The following is a 20,323-nucleotide window of genomic DNA, read 5'->3' as shown; positions in this document are numbered from 1 at the left end:
TAATCTATCATTTCAAGACTGTCACAACAGTAGAGCGCATTAATTAATTAATCTCCAGAAAGCCTCACTGAGTGATGTGTGTGTGTGAAAGAGAGAGAGAGAGAAAGAAAGATAGACAGAAACGGATCGCAAGAGATAGGTGGCTGTTGAGTTTCATCTAAAAGCTGCCCACGTAGGAGAGAAACTCAAAACATACAGACACCATCCCACACTCACCAACATTGCATTCTCTATCTGCCAATACTCAATTAGTGTCAGCTGTCCAATCTCGACCACTCTCACATCCACACATACGCAATTACACACACACACACACACAAATTCAATGATGTCTATCTGTTCATCTAAAACTTTATGAACAAACACAAACACACAACCACAGATAATGGCCCACAACTACAAAAAAGACACAATGGGTCTGACAAACAATCACAATAAACATAAAAAAAGCAGAAAGTGTGTAATTTTTAGTGTTAATCTCCTATAGCAAATGTTAAATATTTTCTCCTTAACTTTTGCCCCCAGTTTGTCCAGCAATCCGTGTTTTCACTGTTATACGGTAGGGGTTGCTGTTTCAGATCTTCTGAAATAGTACAACATCTCTGGATCCAAAAACAAGAGAAGAAGGTCTGCATTAACCAAGGCTGCATCCAAAATCGCATACTTCCCTACTATATAGTAGGTGCAAAACAGTATTTGACAAAAGTAGTATGTCCGAATTCACAGTATTCATAAAAGAGTAGGCAAAAAGTTGCCCGGATCTCCTACTTCTTCAAGTGAGATTCTTGAGCACACCTGAGGCAACTAACCAAGGGTTTCATTAGTTGCACTAGGCGTGCTTGAGCAAGAACACATGAAATATCTCAACTGGCTAGATTTGTTGAGGGTCACGTTGGACTGCATATTAGAGCCCGACCGATATGGATTTTTGGGCGCCGATGCCGATACCGATAAAAAAAAGCCAGATACCGATATATCGGCCGATATTATTTATGTGTATATTATAATACAGTAGCAATATTATTTATGTGTATTATAGTACAGTAAGTTTGGACACACTTTACAATTGGTGTGTACAAACTTTTGATGGGTACTAGAGCCCGACTGATAAAGGACTTTGAAGGCTGATACCGGTACAAATATTTGTTGGTTTTAAAATCCGATATTCCGATATATCGGACGATATATATATTTTTTTTTTCAGAAACGCGCAACAAAACATTAACAAATTTCCCTAACATTAGTTATTTGTAGTTATTTATGAGTTTTAACTAAAATAATATGATAATGCATTTTAAAAAGAAACTTGTTTCTTGTATTGTCACAACAGAACAGAGGAACATCAAAATATATTAAAGTTCTGATAAATAAAATGTATAAAAATACAAACTTAAGATTTTTTTTAAGACTAAACGTTTAGTCCTTTGAACAAAAACAACAATTTCACATTCAAATTGACAACAAATTTAAATTCAAATTTTCTTCTGTTGAAAATAAGTTATTTGGATGAATGTGGGTAACCAAACAGTTGATGTACCCCAATGACTTCCATAGTATATTTTTCTCCTTTGGAAGTCAATGGGGACCAGCTACTGTTTGGTTACCCACATTCTTCAAACTATTAATATTAGAAAAATATTAGAAGGAAATTAATACAGTTGGAACAACATTAGAGTGCCTGTAAATAATGAGATCATTTTTATTATTGGGTGAACTATCCCTTTAAGGACAAGCGGCAATGTGTTTACAATTGCTACTGTCTGTTTAAGAGCTGAGCACGACACGTCTAATGTACACGCATTTGACAAGCGGACAACCGACATTGTTTATGTAAATCTTGTGTGTATTTAACAGTATTAGCACAATAATACTCGAAAGATAACTTAGTCCAGTATCCAGGCGCTGGTAGAAAGGCTTTTAGTGCATGTGAGCTTCACATGTACGCGCTGAGAAACGCACACGTTAGAACAGCGCATCAGCATTTAAAATTAAATGTTTAACCGACAAAGCATTAAAGCACATGCACATTATGAACTTTTGTGAACTGCAGTGTTAACATTTTATGTGAATATAGCCTACGTCGCGTTGTTCCGCTTCACTCTCGGCTTATTTAACCGCAGCAAAACTGGACATGAGTCACGAAATTTGTCATCCTTATTTGAGTTAAGAGAACTGATAGGGATGTTCTTTTAATTGTTATTCAAGCAATGTATGTCTCGTGAGTCGTTACCAACCTACCATGAACACACTTCACCGCTGATCTCACTCGCGGTTCTCTCTGCCCGACTCGGGCTGGATCAACAGGTTGCTGAATGTGTGGCACGTTATACACGAGTGTTGCCAACAGGGACGGTGTAGAGTGCCCTCTGGTGGACAAACTATACAACGGCAACCCTCATAACATGGTTGAAGGGTGTTTCGTCCGTTTTTATTTTATTTTTGAAATATTAATTTATCGGCCGTTATAAATGCCGATACCGATAGTTTTGAAAATGCCTAATATCGGCCGATAATATCGGCCTGCCGATATATCGGTCGGGCTCTACTGCATATTAGAAATATGGACAAGTCAAAAGAATGCCCCAAAAATTTAAGAGAACATATCATCACGAAAAAAGATTGACATATACATCTCGAATGACTTGAGGGTGAGTAAATCATGGGTTAAATACATGCGCGTAATTTGCACGGGGGTTACGGGGGTTATGACCCCCCCAAAAATCTGATCCAGCTAATATAACCCCCCCCCCCATATTAAAATAAATATGAAATATTCCGAATGAATACTTTTGTTCGTTTTCTTTATTTCATTTGCCAGCAAGAAAGATAGTATCATATTTTAAATAATCTGTAATGTACTTCCCGCCCACCGCACCGCCGACTACTTGGTATTACCCAACCCGCTTTCTCTACCAAGTTTGTTCACTATATTGCGCAGTCGCTGGGATGAATGGTTGGAGAAAGCTGACGGTGCATGCTAACGGATGGAAAGATGAAAAAGGACACTGAAAGGCAGCCAGACAACGATTTTTCATTGTTGGTCGACACCATTTTTTACAGTCTATGGTCGACACCAGCCAAAAAGAGGAAAAATCCTGACCAAACGGAGGTGCGTTTCTCAAAGTGTGAGGCGCGGGCGCGTGCGCGGCCCACTGCTGGGGGGGAATAGAGACATGACAAATGGGGCGCGACAAACAGGTTTTGTGCCCATCTTTTTAATTCCTTTATTTATTGACCATACACTCAAAACAAAACAAAGACACATTTAAATGTAAGCCTTGCTGAACCTTTTTACACGTAAGTTTAAAAGTAGTAGCTAGGCTATCACTTTATGGTTCCCATGGAGACGCGTCATTCATTGCTTGTCACACCGCAGCCACAATAGCGCTGAATGAATGACTGATGATCTGCTTTTATTTCTTTTTATTCAAAATTTCACAAATTTGTTAGCTATAGCAGGATATATCTGATATTCCGATTGTCAAATATGTGCAAGTGGATGTGTTTTGTTGTTTAAACACCTTTATAACGATCGCGTTAGTTGTATGCGCAACGTATTTTAGGTAAGTTATCTTAAAATACCTAAAAACAAAAATACGTAAATTATTAGGAATTTACCACCTCCGGCTCAATTTGAGATTATTATCATTATTTTTATTTTTTTATAATTTTTTTGTTATTTTTGCAGTTTGCAAAGTGACAAAATGAATCAAAGCACAACTAGTCCACACTTTCCCAGTTTCTGAATTTGATGTTATCAGAGGCTAAATGCAAACACAATTTTTTTTTATCTACTTTTGAGTCTTATTTCATGCAAAGTGATAATATAATTGCACTTTCATTTTCTCTCTTTGAAAGTTTTTAATGCTGTTATTTCATGTTAAGTTTTTAAAATGTGATGTTAATAAAATACATTTTAACAGATAAACTTAAAGATTTTGTTAGTGGATGGTGAGTTTTGGTGATGCCCACCAATATGTGAAATCTGTTCAGAATAAAGGTGCAAGCTGCACTCCAGTGTGCCACCCTATATTGTAATATTGAGAGTTGAATTGTGCATAATACATTTGCTGCATGTAGGTGCCAATACAGTGATGCAATTGATTAATCTTTAAGTTTTTTTTTTTTTTTAGTTTTTTTTTTTATAAGATATTGAACACACAAAAAATCAATTAATTGGAAGCTGCCACTGCTGGCTAGTGCTTAAACACTGTGTCATTATGGCATAAATAGTCAAGTGAACAACTGCATTTACGTTAAGTAGCCTAAATCAGTAAAAGTATCACAATGTATTTCTAAAACAGGAACGGCAAATTACCTTTTACACAAGAAAATTATTCAATAAATAAATTAATAAATATGCAGCGAGTTTAACCCCCCCAATGGTAGACCCAAAGTTACGCCCTTGGTTAAATATCATTTTTGGCCGAACTATCCCTTTAAAGGAACAGTGGTTACACTACCTGGATGGGTCAGAAAAAGGATGCTATCAACTGCTGCAACCAGATTTCTGAGAAGGCAGGTTCAGAAAAACCTTTGAGTGACTGCAAAAGACCTGCAGCAAGACTTGGTGGCAACAGGCACTGAGGTTTCAGCTTGCACAGTAAGGCGTGTACTAAACGCATGCCAGAACTCCAAGACGTACAACCACTACTGACCCAAAAGCACAAGAAAAGTCGGCTCCAATTTGCTCAAAATCATACAAATAAGCCACAGATGTTTTAGGATTCTTTTCTGGAGCGATGAAACAAAACTTGGAACTTTTCGACCCTATGGATAAGCTGTATGTCTGGAGGAAGAAGAATGAAGCATATTCTGAAAAGAACACTCTGCCTACAGTTCAGCATGTTGGGGGCTTGGTGATGCTCTGGGGCTGCTTTGCATCCTCTGGCACTGGAAACCTGCAGCGTTTGGAAGGCAAGATGGATTCATTGAAGTATCTGGAAATCCTAGGAGAAAATGTCATGCCGTCAGTGAGGAAGCTGAAGCTTGGGCGTCATTGGACGTTCCAACAGGACAATGATCCCAAGCATACCTCAAATTCCACCAAGGCTTGGTTGCAGAAGAAGTCCTGGAAGTCCAGTCCAGCATGCAAACCCAAGAATATTACTGAACTGGAGGCCATTGCTCATGAGGAATAGGCTAAGATTCCTCAGGAACGCTGTCAGAAGCTTGCTGGGTATACATCTCGGTTAAAGCAGGTCATGGCAGCAAAAGGGTGTTCTACTAAGTACTAAAGATGCTTGTCATGAAGGGGTTAAATAATTTTCAGTTGAATTTGGGGAAACCAGCTATTTTGATTACTTTTGTTTGATTTGTTCATTGCAAACAGCTGAAAGTCTGTAAATTTTTCCAATAAACCTTATTTGCAAAGGGGGTTGAATAATTCCGATTACAACAGTAGTATGTCTGAATTGGCCTACATTTATACTACACATATTTATACTATATGGAACATACTTTTTAGCGGTCGTGGAGTAATTACTTATTCAGAATAAGTACGCGATTTCAGATGAAGCCCAATTTTTTATGCCCTTCCCTCGCTAACTTCCCTCCACCTCGTTCACTCATGTACGTCATTGCTCACGTTGCCCACTACTGGCGGAACCCTTGAAACACTCTAAACCCTTGATCACTTGGAATCCGCAATGGAGCCGATTTATTATTTACAGTTTTTTTTCCTTATGAATTAGTTTTATGCACCATATAGGCCTGTATGTATGCTTAGGCTGTTGGAGAACAAAAATTATAATCCAATAAACTATTACAGTCAGCTTAAGGTAGCTACAAGTATTATGCGGTTAAGTGTCAAAATAACTCCAATATCATACACTACAGTTGTGTGGGGTGGGGTTAATTAAGCGCGACCTGCTGTGAAGTCACAATCATGGTGCATTGTGGTCTATGGATCTGCCTGAAGTGTGCATATTGAGTAGACTCACTTTCCTCAATAAAAACTGAGGGGTCGGGGGTCTGTCCAAATAAACTTCCCTCATCCACTTGACGAAGCACTTTAAAATGGTGGCGGTGATTCCCTCAAGGGGAAGTGCTTAGGGAAGTTCACAAGTCTAAAAGTGGAGTTAAACGCAGCCCAGAGAGAGACAGGAAGAAGTTGTTTCCACACATGTAAGCTAATGCGATCATTTCTGAGAAAAATGTCAGACTCACAAAGAGGTGCATGCAAGCTTTGGGGCTGTTGATGGACTCGATTTAGTCTATCTATGTTTTTATCATCGTTCTGAATCTAATCCGGATGAAGGTTTTGACAAAAATACAATATACATATTAATACAATAAAATATTCTGGGAGCCATTCAAGTTTTGTGAATATGATAAAAAATGCTGGTGATGGCAATTTCAAATTGAAAATTGTTTCTACGCCATTTTTTTTTTTTTTTCAGTGTATAAGCAAGTAATTTATACATTGATTCCCCAAAAAAAGTTCAAACACTGGTTCTTTCAACATTGCTTAACTAATGGTGCATCTTTAGGGCAGGACTATCAGTTTGGCAGACCAATGGCAGACGAGGAGAGTGTTCCAACACAATCATTGATTCTGACAACTGCACCAGCAGTGAACACAAAGTCCACAAAGACATAGGGCGTCTTATTTGTCATTTCAGGTTTCAGAAGGACTTTGTGGGCTCCATAACAGATTATTCTTAGTCAGTCTATGTGGCATTATGTCATAATAGTGTGGACTCGCAGGTGGACTGCTCCTTTGGGACAGAACCATTCCATTTGATGCCACTAGTGCCACAGAAATTAGGCTACACACTTCATCTTTAAATCAGGACAACAGTAAACAACACCAGAGAAACCACAGGAAAAAAAGACTACTTCAAGAAAACACACAGTTCAAACTGGTAACTTCTGGTGGATGCTGGTTAATCTAGTCAAAAGAGTTAAATGGCCAAATATGTGCAAGAGACTGGGAAGCTCATTTTCGGCCTACATCATAAAAATTGTCCATTTATTTATACGTAAATTCTGCTCTATGTTCCTTTTCAAGAAAATGCACTGTGACCCTGTCGTACCAACTAGGCGTCTTTTCCAGTGACTTAACCAGTGTCCTCTCAATGGCCAGCAGAGTTAGGTATAATTGTATAGATGTAATTATATAATAAAGGTATAAATAATAATATAAAAAATATAATAAGTAATAATATAATAATAAATATATAAATGTATAATTGTGTGAAATGTATTATGAAAACTGGCTAGCAATTTCGACAAGCAAATACCAAGAAATAGGTTGCAGCAGTTAGTCTTTCGACTTCACTTGCAAAATCCGCGATGGGACTGAGCTCGAATAGCTTCAGCGTCAGTGACTTTTTATTGTATGAAATCGCTGTCAATCAAAAGGAGATGCAGCCTTTCGACAGAACCTCCAATCATCACGCAGAAGCCCGGAGTCCAGGCCAGCCCACTCCTCATTCACCCCCAGAGACACTGAGCGTCCGTGGACAGGACATAATCGCAGCATTTATCCAATGACCGTCTAGTTTCGAAGCACTGAAAAAAAAAAACGGTTCAAAGCAGTCCCATTGAAGTCAATGGACGCTGGGCTTCAAACAAGGGGGTAATCTTTCAGAAAACACTGAAGCTTCCCCGGGTGCCGCCATTGATTAGCGGACCCCCACCTGCTGTTAGCATTCCATTGACTCCCATTCATTTTGGCGTTACTTTGACAGCGAATAACTTTACATCTGAGGCGTTTAAAGACTCCATTTGTCCATTATTTATTTCTAAAGAAACACGAAAATGTATAAAAGGCTCCATTACCTTGTATCTTACGTTATGGCCCCGTAAAAGCAGTTTTTGTAAAAATAGGCTAACGATTGCGTCATAACACGCGACTCTCTGTCACACAGTAGATAAATTACCGTATGGACAGGAGGAGAAGCTCGCGGGCAATTGGGGGGACGTGGAGGCAAAATGACAAAATAATTAATCAGAATACTTAGCAAAAGTTTCTCCTGCTCCTAGCTCATGGACACCTCCTACTCACACTCTCCATCTCTGCAAGTTTCGGAAGGGAATGATTCAGATTTCTCTTGGCACAGCTACTAGAAGACAGACGGGTTGCTCATGTCACATCTACGTCGTCAAGCTCAGTTTGAGTCTGCGCAGTACGGTCAGCCATCAGGAAGTGAGTGCTTCTAATTGACTTCACTTTTCTCCGTTGAATCCAATGGTGTCGCTGTGTCCATTTCTTTTACTGTCTATGGCTTCAACAGGGAAATGCACTGTGATGCTATGGGAATGTATGATAAGGAAATCGAGTCAGCCGACCTGCTATATGTAACTGATTCTGAACGAATTCGTCTTTGAGATGAACGTATTCTAATGCTTTTTTTGTCAATAAAATGTTAACACAATAGTACATATTTGACCATTAATTTTTTGACATTATAGGGGAAGCCGAGCTTCCCTTGCAGTCTTAAAGAAATCCCCACTGATATATATATATTATATTTATATATATATATATATATATATATATATATATATATATATATATATATATATATATGCTTTGCATCACAGAAATAAATTATATTTTTTAAAGTATATTAAAATAGAAAACCATTATTTTAAATTGTAATGGTTTTCTATTTTAAAGTATATTAAAATAGAAAACCATTATTTCAAATTGTTTTTTTTTTTTTTTTATCAAATAAATGCAGGCTTGATGCGCATAAGAGACTTCTTTAAAAATTAAATAGTATGTGTGTGCACATTTTTGACCAGTAGTACTGTACTATTATACTATTGCTGCACAATTTAAAAAAAAAATTAAATCATAAAGTCACCATTTCGTGTGTTGTTGTCAGCCTATACTTCACATAATAGGCCTGTAGATGGCGCCTGGGCTTCATTTAACAAACTAAATACAAGTGACTTGAATAGGCTACTATACTTACCTTTAATGCTACTTTTGGTGCTGGTTTTGTGCAGTGCTTTGTAGTCAATTAACATCCATTAGTTCAACGACGCAGATTTAGATCGCTTCATAAATGTAAATTCGTCTGTCCATGTAATTTTCAAACGATTTATTTATAAATGACCGGAAAATTAACGCTCCATTTCACATTGTCCAATGAAATTTGAACTTGTTGTGCCAGATGACGATTGGTCGTTGTAGGCATGGACATAATAAATACATAGACGCCCTATTGGCCGCTGGATCGTACGTCAACGGGGCCGCCATATTGCGGAGGGCAACTTTCCCATAACTCTCATAACGGAAATTGAGAAAAATGCCTGCTTCGTGTGCTGCTTGGTACAAATCGCCGCACAATTGAAAACAGGTCTCGGGGAATTACCTTTCGCAAGCAATACTGAACATTTGAGTCAGTCAGACTAAAATAGTTAGCGATGTCACTAGTTAACTTAGCTGTGAAAGTTGAGACATGAGTTTACATGATTTATATTATAGTTTTAGCTTATATTATATTTTATATTATAAAGTAAATTCCCTGAAATCTAAATATAGATAATATATATCTATATTTTCTTCAACTTTTACTACGACAAGTACTCGTTTCGGGTAGGTACTAGTCACTATTTAATTTACTATTTTTATTATTGTCTTTATTATTCTGCTATTGATATTACATTGTATTTGCTATTATTATAGTATTATACATAAACTATATGCTTATTATATATTAATATATGCAGCCTGCCGGTGTGATTTGTATTTGCTTATTTGTTTCATTTTCTCAATGGCGGTCAAATGTAAGCACAAGAAAAGTTAAAATCGGGTTGAAGACAGAAAATTATTTTTCAACAATAAGAAAACGTTATTTCATTTATTGTGAAAATTAAATGATATCTCAGTATGGGGGTCTTCACAATTCTTATCCAAGAATAAAAAGCCAAATACATGACATGCATGAGCTTTGACAATTCCTTATTAATTTTTTTTTTATATATATAAGTCTAACTATCGAGATTTTAAATAACTGGAGATGGAACTTTTTGTACACCACGTACAAACCACTGAAATCGGTTGAAAAATGTAAACGTTATTTTTGTTTTTATCCAGAAAAACCGCCGCTCACCCGTTTACTTGCATTTGTTTACAGCATAGTCTTGCCCTCAGCAATATGGCAGACACGTTGACGTATCGCAGCAACATTCCAAAGCGGCCAATAGCGTATTTATTATGTCTATGGGTGTAGGCTATTGTACATGACAAACATGCTTTAATGAATTACGTAATATTTTGAAATGTGTGATATGTGGATTTTTAATTGAATCGACACACAAAAAAATTGTTTGGTTTATTTTTTTCCTGCCGTCGAGCCATATACTCAGTAAAAGAACCATATTTGTCACAAGAGCATCGGTTCCCGAGCAGGATACCTACGTTCACACGTGCATTTTCATTTTAAAACGCATAACTTTTGCTACGGTTATGCCCACCGACCACACACACTACTCCGGAGTTTTAGACCCTCGAAAACGGAGACTGACCCCGTCAGTCAAGACCGAAGCAAGACACACGCAACTTGACTGCAGCTGTAGCCCAAGACTGGTTGCGCACTGAAGCTAAGCAGGGCTGAGCCTGGTCAGTACCGGATGGGAGACTCCTGGGATAACCAGGTTGCTGCTGGAAGAGGTGTTAGTGAGGCCAGTAGGGGGCGCTCACCCTGTGGTCTGTGTGGGTCCTAATGCCCCAGTGTAGTGACGGGGACACAATACTGTCAAAAGAGCACCGTCCTTTGGATGAGACGTTAAACCGAGGCCCTGACTCTCTGTGGTCATTAAAAATCCCAGGATGTCTTTCGAAAGAGTAGGGGTATAACCCCGGCACCCTGGCCAAATTTGCCCAGTGGCCGCTGTCCATCATGGCCTCCTAATCATCCCCATATACTGATAGGTTTCATCACTGTCTCCTCTCCACCAGTAAGCAGGTGTGTGGTGGGCGTTCTGGCTCAATATGGCTGCCGTCGCATCATCCAGGTGGATGCTGCACATTGGTGGTGGTTGAGGAGATTCCCCCTTCTGTGTAAAACGCTTTGAGAGCTGAGAAAAGCACTATATAAATGTAATGAATTATTATAATTTTTATTGACGCAAGTGACACAACCCATAACAACGCGTTGTAGCAATGACACCTCAGACTGTCAGAAACGTAAAAATAAATGGGAATTTAGGCTACTTTAGTAGTCATTATTGTTTGTATATACAGTAATGCATTTTGTTTTATTGACCACAATATTATCATTGATATTTGTTTGAGAAGGGCACTTTTGATTAATTTTGAAATAGGGCAGGGGCTCAAGAACCCAAAGCACCCAACCCCTCCATCCCCCCAGAGACTGAATGTGTGTGACTGATTTGGTTCATTAACCAGAAAAGGCAGACTGCAGGAGTAATGCATCTCTCTCTCTCTCTCTCTCTCTCTCTCTCTCTCTCTCTCTCTCTCTCTCTCTCTCTCTCTCTCTCTCTCTCTCTCTCTCTCTCTCTCTCTCTCTCTCTCTCTCTCTCTCTCTCTCTCTCTTTCACTCTCTCTCTCTCTCTCTCTCTCTCACACACACACACACACACACACACACTCTTTGTGCCATCACTGCAGAATGGATGTAATCTTTTTGCTATGCCATCCTTTCAGCTAACACGCAAACACCATTCCAGCAGTCCCCACACACCCTGACAGCAAGCATCAGAGAGTTTTTGAACCCAAAGACACGTTACTGCACCAGGACTGGAGCAGCACTAATGCAGCCAAGCTCTTTTCCTCATCCTCTGTCATCCTTGTAAATCTCTCCCTCTCTTTCTGTGCAAGTTCAATCTCCAGATTGTGCGATTGCAACATCTGGACTATAAGAAAAGCTGTATGTAGAGGGTTTGAATACATTGTGACTAAATGTTCCCTCAATGATAGTAAAACCTGAAACCTCCACATATAAAATTATAAAGAGACTTAAAAGTGTTTCTGTAAGGCTTAGGTTTAGGGCGTCAATGGAAAGACCCTGTGTGCATGCAAATGATAACTTAGTGTGAGAGAGAAGGGTAAAAAAAGAGTTGAAAGAGACAGAAAAATAAATCAATTGATTCAGACAATATAATTATTACAGAAATATTATTTGCTTGTTTATCTCTGTAAATTTATAGTAGATTCAGCGTGAGTTTATGAATGAAATAAATATAGACGCATTAAGAGAAACAACACTCCAACATCAGACATAGATAGATAGATAGATAGATAGATAGATAGATAGATAGATAGATAGATAGATAGATAGATAGATAGATAGATAGATAGATAGATAGATAGATAGATAGATAGATAGATAGATAGATAGATAGATAGATAGATAGATATAATGCTCTGCCACATTGCCTTCATCATTGTGTTGAGGTTTAAATCGCTTTTTAATGAGCGATTCGTCAAGTTTGTGTCTTCCTAAATCTCTCTGCCAGTCTTTTCTTATTTTACAGTCCCATTTTCTGTAGATGTGATCTATTACATTTTCAGTAATGCTGTACAAGCTCTCTCTTTCCCTCCTTCACACACACACACACACACACTGACAGTGCAGAGGGCTGGCAGAGCTCAGCTGTGGTTTGTGAATGGGATATTACATGAGGATGATGTTGCAGCCACTCTGACTTTGATAGAAGATGACCATCTCTCCCTCTCTTTGTGCATCCCCTAACCATTTTAATCTTCCCCATACTTGATCATTTACCCATTTCTTCCAGTTATCAGTGTACTTTCTGTCTCACTTCCTTTAAAGCTGTCTGTGGTACTTGTTCTCCTTTCTGACTCTAGCCCATCACAACAGTTCCTTGTTTTACTGTCTCTAGTCATTCCATAAGTCTTTTCTGTGTGGTAGTGAAGCATGCCGGAGTCTTACCTGCTGTAGAGTGAGCTGGAGTCCCAGGTTCAGCTGGAGGTTCAGGTCCGCAGAGGAACGAGACCGGCAACGCAGACAGACAGCAAACCAAACTGGAGCTTGAGCACACCAAAGAGAGAGAGAGAAGGAGACAGACAGAGAGGGAAAAAGAGAGAGAGAGACAGAGCAGGACAGAGAGACAACACTGACTAGTTGGAGGTGAGATGAAGGGGAGAGAGAGTGTTAGAGGAAGATAAACGGACGGAGAAAGAGAAAGTGGGTGAGGGAGAGAGAGAGAGAAGAGGAGGGGCTTAAGTCAGATAGGAGGGACAGCGCGATGCCGTAAGAAAAGAGGTGAGAATCAGTGAATGAATGAATGAATGACTGAATCATTGAATAACCGAATTAACAAATGACCAAATAAATGACCAGAATGAACAAATGAGCAAATTAATTAATTGATAAATGACCTAATAAATGAATAAGCGAATGAACAAATTACCTAGAGTGATAAATTATCTGAACAAACAAATGATTAATGATCAAATTAATGAATTAACAAATTCCCTAATAAATAAATGAGTGAACGAGCAAATGACGAATAAATCACCCAAATGGATCTAAAGACCAAATGGATGAATTAATGAACTGTTACATGAATGAATGAATGAATGAACCAATGTATGAATGAAATGACAGAATGAACAAATAACCAAATAAATGATTAAATGACTGCATTGATTAATAATTTGATCATTCAATAATAACAAATAGCAAATGAATGAGAAAATTTATAAATATCAGAATGAGTGTTAATAAACTAACAAATAATTAATGAATGTGAATGAATGAATTAATGAATGCATCAATGAATAAGCAAATGAATTAATGAATGCATCAATGAACAAACAAATAAAATGACTCAAAACTGAACAAACAAATAAATTAACACAAAATAGGATTATCTCAGTCTAAAAACAAAACAAGAAAAAAATTTCTTTTTTTGAAAAAATGAAAATTCTGTCATTAAATACTTACTGTATTTTGAAAAAAGTCAAAATTAACAATTTTGTTTTTCATTCATGCATGTAAAGTTAATGTGATCCAAGTCGTTTAGACCCCAACGTTATGACAAATATGATTTTTTGAAGAACTACGAACTTATTTTTTAACAACATTAAATGTGTCTCTTACAGCGTTTCAAAGGAGATCTCAACAATGTCTCAAGTTCCAAAATCCAAAATTTCAACATGAACTCATCCAATTCGTTCAAGACCAAATGATCTATTCTATATGCTATCCACATTCATTTGACATTTTTTGTGTGTAATCTAAGTCATTTTAGGAGGAAAAGTTGATACTTAAATGGGAACAACTGAAAATTAAATCTTCTGAGAAATGAAAGAACAATGCAGAAGCCTCTGAGCATACCCTGAGGAAAATTATGTTTTGAGGTAAAGATGAAACACAAGGATTAATAAACTGGAACATGCACAAAAAGACCAAAAGCTGCTGAGTGGGGAAGAATGACTAGCAAAAACGAGGGATGAATTCCCAGGAGGGGTACAGAGAGTGGCATGAGTCCAAATTAATAGAATGACCTAAAGGCACATACACAATTATTTTATGGGGAAAAAAAGCATGAACAAGAGGTTGAATGTGAGATACAGTATAGCGCTTCAGACACAACAGAAATAAATATAATTTGTCTTCAAGCATGTATATTCAGCATCACACAAACCCATCCGCCTGTTGCTGTCCCATCACAGTCCTGGAAACATGCTCCAGTGAGCCATATATCTCCATCTGGTCATATTACTCTGTGTGCCACAGCACCTCTGGTTTTCCTCTCATTCTTCACTCAGAGTGGCACCTGTGTTAAATGCAACCCAAAAATGATACCTTTGTGTGGGGAACAGGCTGGAATTTTTTCTGTTTAATTTAAAGTTGCGATGAAACAGAAGTAGCAACAGATTGTGTCTTGGACATCCGAGTGAAACAAATTATGAAAAAAAAAAAAAAAAAAACTGGAAACTTGGTTCTGCCCATTACTTGTTAATTGGATGAAGGCAGATCCTAATGCGAGCATGTAAGCCATTTAAGAAATGGGTGTGTGTTATTGCAGATGAAATGACTGGAGAAGTCCGGCATACATCACCTCACCATAGAGAAATCAAGATATTTTGATTACAAATTATGAGGTCAAAACAATTAAACATATGAATGGATAGAAAACGTTAATAACATGCAATAACAAGCATTTATAAAATATAGATAGGGTGGATTTCCGTTTTATGGCGACTTTAATATCATTTGCACTTCAGTATCATTAACTCAGTCTGTTACAATTGGTTATGAAAACACAACAATGCTGTTTGGCTTCACTGACATCAATCCTGATACAATGCACGATGCATTACAATGATTTTACGTTTATTCCCTGAATAAAAAAAAGCAACATTTCCAAAACATATTCATTTATCCAAAGCAATTTGAATATGTGTGAATGGTGAGAGGGAAAACTTGACAGCAAATATGGATATTTCGGCTTGGTACGTGACTTCAGGAGACTTGGAATACAACGACATACTTTGACATAATCAGTGACTTTGATTGTCAAGTGCCTCAACCAAACACAGGCAACGTTTGCTTGTTTTCTTCAGCGTTTTAGGGCATGCATACTTGAGTTGAGAGATTTGAGCTGAGCTACTGGGTTTCTTTGGTGTATATAAAAAGAACGCTTTTAGGCTGACGGCCAACACAGCTCCCAGATCAGCTAAACGCTAATGGCGTTCAATATCACATCAAGCAACATGCTGCTCTGTAATCAACCTTCAACAGAAGCACTAAAACAAGCCACATAACAGAATTACTCAAACCAGGGTTAAAGTTTACCTCAGCTGTTTGGTAATTCACAGTCTGATTCACTGTTTACACAAACTGGTTTGGCAATTAGTACGCAAGCACATATTACTCAGCTGGCTGAAAATGACAGGAAACAAACTCGTCTAAAAACTGTGTAAAGAGTTTCATACTGTAGGCTACTGTATGTATAGACTCTGTGTGAGGGATGCATGTACACCACTTTTCTCCATGTGAATGATCCAGTGTACATGGGAGAGAGTTGATAGATTTACCAGCGAATTTACCAAAATTCGTCTCGCGTTCCTACCCCAAAGCAACAAATAAAATACAATTCCTTATCAAAATTTATAAGGAAAGACAAGTATTTTGTTTAGGCTTGGCTTGTAGGGAATTCCAAACCTGCGTATATTCAAACGCACATAACTATAGAACCCATTCTAAATGCGCATGTGAACGCCATCAGCGTTTCTCACAGGTTCGCGTTTAAAGTCTGTGTAGAGAGAATGGTGTCGTCTTAGCGGCCCCTTAATAACAAATGATCATTGCGACGGAAGCAAATCAATTAAAACTAACTTTAGATGGAAATAACTTAACTCTGCTATAAAGCCAAAACAATCTCTGTTACCTTAAATTATACGCTTATCTCTGTAAAGCTGCTTTGAGACAGTCTACATTGTTAAAAGCGCTGTATAAATGAAGATGACTTGACTTGACCAGAATAACCTCAGTTTGCTTTCCTCAGTTTGCTTTGGATCCAAAAGGGAATTTGTTCATTTAATGTGCAGTAAGCTGATCCTTAAATCCATTTAGACATGGAATAAAAGAGCAAATTATAATGAGCTCATCTCTTATCCAGTTCTTCATAAAAGACTTCATCAGCATCTCCAGCGCCACTATAGGGCAGTTTAAAGCCTTCAACACACACACACACACACACACACACACACACACACACACACACACACACACGCATGCACGCACGCACACACACACACACACACACACACACACACACACACACACACAATGATCACATTTACTGCACTCGGAGAGAAATCGCAGGGAAACTGGCTTTCAGGGAACGATCATAAGGTTGCAATGTAGATCATTTCTGCAAAAATCTCAACTCATTTCAGTTGAGTTTTAAGCACAGTATGTGCACAGTTGAAATTTTCCCAGTGATGTCATGATTAATAATTAAATGGAAAAAGCTGTCCTGAGAAAACCTTGTACTTACAAATCATGAAATGCAGTGCTCTGTTAATCTACGAGAATATTAAGTGAATATTTCATGAACAAACCCCTGAAGTATTAAACGGTGGTCAACTCTTTTGACTTCAACCAGTGAGTAAAGACAGTCTGTGGAACTTGTTCTCCATTTCATTTCATTTCTTTGAATTTTTTTATTTATTTTTTCCTCTAGTCCATCCAACAGCTTTCAACAGCTTTTTAAGTGGTGGTAGAGCATGCTTTGTCGTACGTGCTGTAGAGTGAGCCGGAGTCCTGGGATCAGCCAGAGGTTGAGGTCTGAAGAGAAACAAGACATCAAACTGAACTTGTGAAAACCCAACAAACCATAATTGTGGCAGGGAGTATTGCACCGGCAACAACACACAAATGTTATAGAGATTCAGGATTATCAATCATGTTTCTGTACATTACAAAACACTTGGAATTTGAAGGTTGAATTGAATATTGGGATGAATATTAAAGTATAGAGAGGATGCAGTATCCTGTGGACATCCCATGGGAATTGTAGTCCATTTAAGCCTGCTGAAGAGTAAATTGTGCAGCCCTAGCATGAAGGACAAAGGATGCATAATTCCCTCTGGATCACACTCACACTAACGCTGCAACATCTCACAGCCCATGGCTTAAGCTTCTGAAGAACAGTAAAGGACACACTGCAAAACAATATTGCACCCCATTAGACCTCCATCAGCATTAATCGCTCTAAAATGGCTCTGGAACCTCTTGTAAGTGCTGCATATGACTACAAAAAAAGTTTTAAGGCACAAAACTTTACACAAAACAAATACACAACTTTTCAGGTATAAAAAAAGTCCCATTAAAGACAGTTTCCCATTCCAAATGAGAAAGCGTCTCTCCTTATTAGGAAAATATGCTAATACTGTAATAAAGAAGTTTCCTGGTAATATGCCTCAGCTTGGCTTGAATTAAAAAACAAAGAAGGAAATCTGTGCTTACAGGAAGTAGACTCATGTCTGAAGAAAACAGTATTACATCATATAGAAACGGCAGCTTCTAAGGAACTTCTTTTTATCAAGGAACTTTTGGGAAACAACTGTGTGTGTGTGTGTGTGCGTGTGTGTGTATGTTCACTTGCATTATTAGGAGTTATTTTAAAGAATAAGAGAAAGAAACACACACTTTCACACAAAACACCTTCATTGTGTAATCTGCTGTTAAAATATGAATGGATATGTCAAGAAAAGGACTCTAGGTGGCACTATGGGGGCAAACTTTCATTCAGCATTTGATCAGCTTCAAGTCACTCATCACCAAGGTGCACAAGAAGTGGGGTGTCTACAGAAAACGCACACAAAAAAAAAAAAATCACTCCAAAAGCAATTCCCGTGAAACACCTAACTTGAAGTGAAAGTAGTTTTTGGCCACAAAACCTTCCTACCTGTTCATGAGTCACCGTCTGGTTTTAGAGTGGTTTTAGAACAACTCAAAATAAACTATATGAAAACCAAACTAAAGGTTTAACAGTGGAAAAAGAGGTCCTGAAAAGAATAAAATGAGGAAGTTCTAACCTTATTGTGGCTATTAAAGTTCACGCTGAGACTAGTCACCAGGAAGTTTTGAAGTATTGAGAACACAAAAACTTCTAGAGACTTGTTTGAGAGAATCAAGCGCATGGGTGAAAAGAGTTACTCACAGGACAGAGTTTTACAGAGTGATCTTGGGAAAAAAGGGAATGAAAGGCCAATAGGAGACATTTATACTCAAGAAGAGCATGTGACTTTTAAATATGTTCTTCTTGACTGAGTCACAGCATCAAATGTCATTTAGTGTCAGCACCTAAATGACTAACAAGTGTTATAAAAACCTACATAGCAAGACCTGAATGAAAGACTTATTGAACTTTCTAAAAGGTACACTCAAACGTTTGCATCTTACACATGCTCCAAGAAGTATACAGATCATTTTTTTTCTGTCAAAACACACACACACGCACACAAGCAACAAAAGCATAAAGGTGTGAAATTCAACTGAGTCGAACTAACATCAAATTAGAAATAGGGGAATCCAGAAATCAGTCAAGCATGAATATGCAAACTTTCACATACACGATTCTGAGAAGATAAAACTACTCTGTAAATGAATACGATCCATCACAAAACATAAAAAAATCCAGATAGATGCACACGACCAGCCTCCTGTGGCTAATTCTAACATTAAGCTAATGTGCAGCTAACCATTCAAATCTTTATCTTACGGAAACATAACCCAAACCCACAAACCCCAATCTTGCTCAGAAGACACATACAATTAGTCACAAAACAAAAAAGAGAACATAAACATAAACATAAACAAAACTAAAATAAATGATCAGTTATTTCATTATCCACCATACTGCACATTCACAATTCAAATACTACACAGTTTACCAGATGCCCAGATGGCATCCTATTTTTTGTTCACTTTGTACACTTATATTGCTTGCCTTTTTGGTCACAAAGTTTGCAATGCTCAGTGATGAATTTAGCTACAGTGCATGCTAGTTTTAGCATAAAATGATGGCCACAGCTCATGTGATGCAAATTACATGGAAAAAATATCAAGGGTTGTTGCCAATCTAGCCTGTTGTAATTTTCCATAAATTCATGGTGGCCAGGGCTTTTTACTGAGTCTGATGGACACAAAATGATGTTTAAACGTGCTTTTGTTGCACTTAAAAGCAGGTTAGCTAATTGTGTATGAGCAAAACTGTATATTCTGCTGTTTTCTTTCTGTTAACTATTCAGCACTTCAGTTATTTTCCGGACATACAGAAATTCTACACATCAAGTCTACACATGGTTTCCACAGTTTCCCCTGTATTTTCTGTACAATTGATAAAAGAGCTCTGCAATAGAGCCAAGACAGACAATAATAGTGTCATCAGTGTTTTTTGTTTTTTTGCCCTCAACGTCATATAAATCCACCCGAAGGTAGTTGTGCAGAATATCCTGGCCTACTGTTTTACTGCAAACTTGTGTGCATATGTACTTACATCCTCATCACCAGTGCAGCACATACTCTTCATACATAGAAATATGCTGATCGAGATCCACCCAGAGGTCTATTCTGCATATAAAATGGAAGACAACAACAGAAACACAGATTTTTTTTTTTTCAGATATTATTTAAATATCATAAGACTACAGAGATCTACAGAGGCTTGTTTTGCTCATCTGTAAAAAAAAAAAAAAAGGTTTGTCCTTTCCGCTACAACATGTCATATCTTCACACGATCTCTCTTTCTTCTTTCAGTTTGTTCTTTTTAACATGTGGTCTGACTGACATTCACACTCCTGAGAAGCTGCAAATAAAGACTATAATCTATCTATCTATATCTATCTATCTATCTATCT

The 20,323-nt window shown here is 37.8% G+C and overlaps 1 protein-coding gene across 1 annotated transcript in view; it reads right to left on the bottom strand.

The window, feature by feature from the left end:
- Positions 1-13,075, bottom strand: part of pvalb6 (parvalbumin 6) — a 44,046-nt gene extending 30,971 nt beyond the window's left edge. The window contains exon 1 of the mRNA XM_081371985.1: positions 12,876-13,075. The gene's annotated coding sequence lies outside the window, so the exon portion shown is untranslated. The remainder of the gene's footprint in view (positions 1-12,875) is intronic.
- Between the last annotated feature and the right edge of the window lie 7,248 nt (positions 13,076-20,323).

Source organism: Scardinius erythrophthalmus, assembly GCF_964197995.2.
Source record: "Scardinius erythrophthalmus genome assembly, chromosome: 1".
In the NCBI taxonomy this organism is placed as follows: domain Eukaryota; kingdom Metazoa; phylum Chordata; class Actinopteri; order Cypriniformes; family Leuciscidae; genus Scardinius; species Scardinius erythrophthalmus.
Note: the sequence above shows the minus strand (reverse complement) of the source record. Positions and strands in the feature narration are given on the sequence as shown.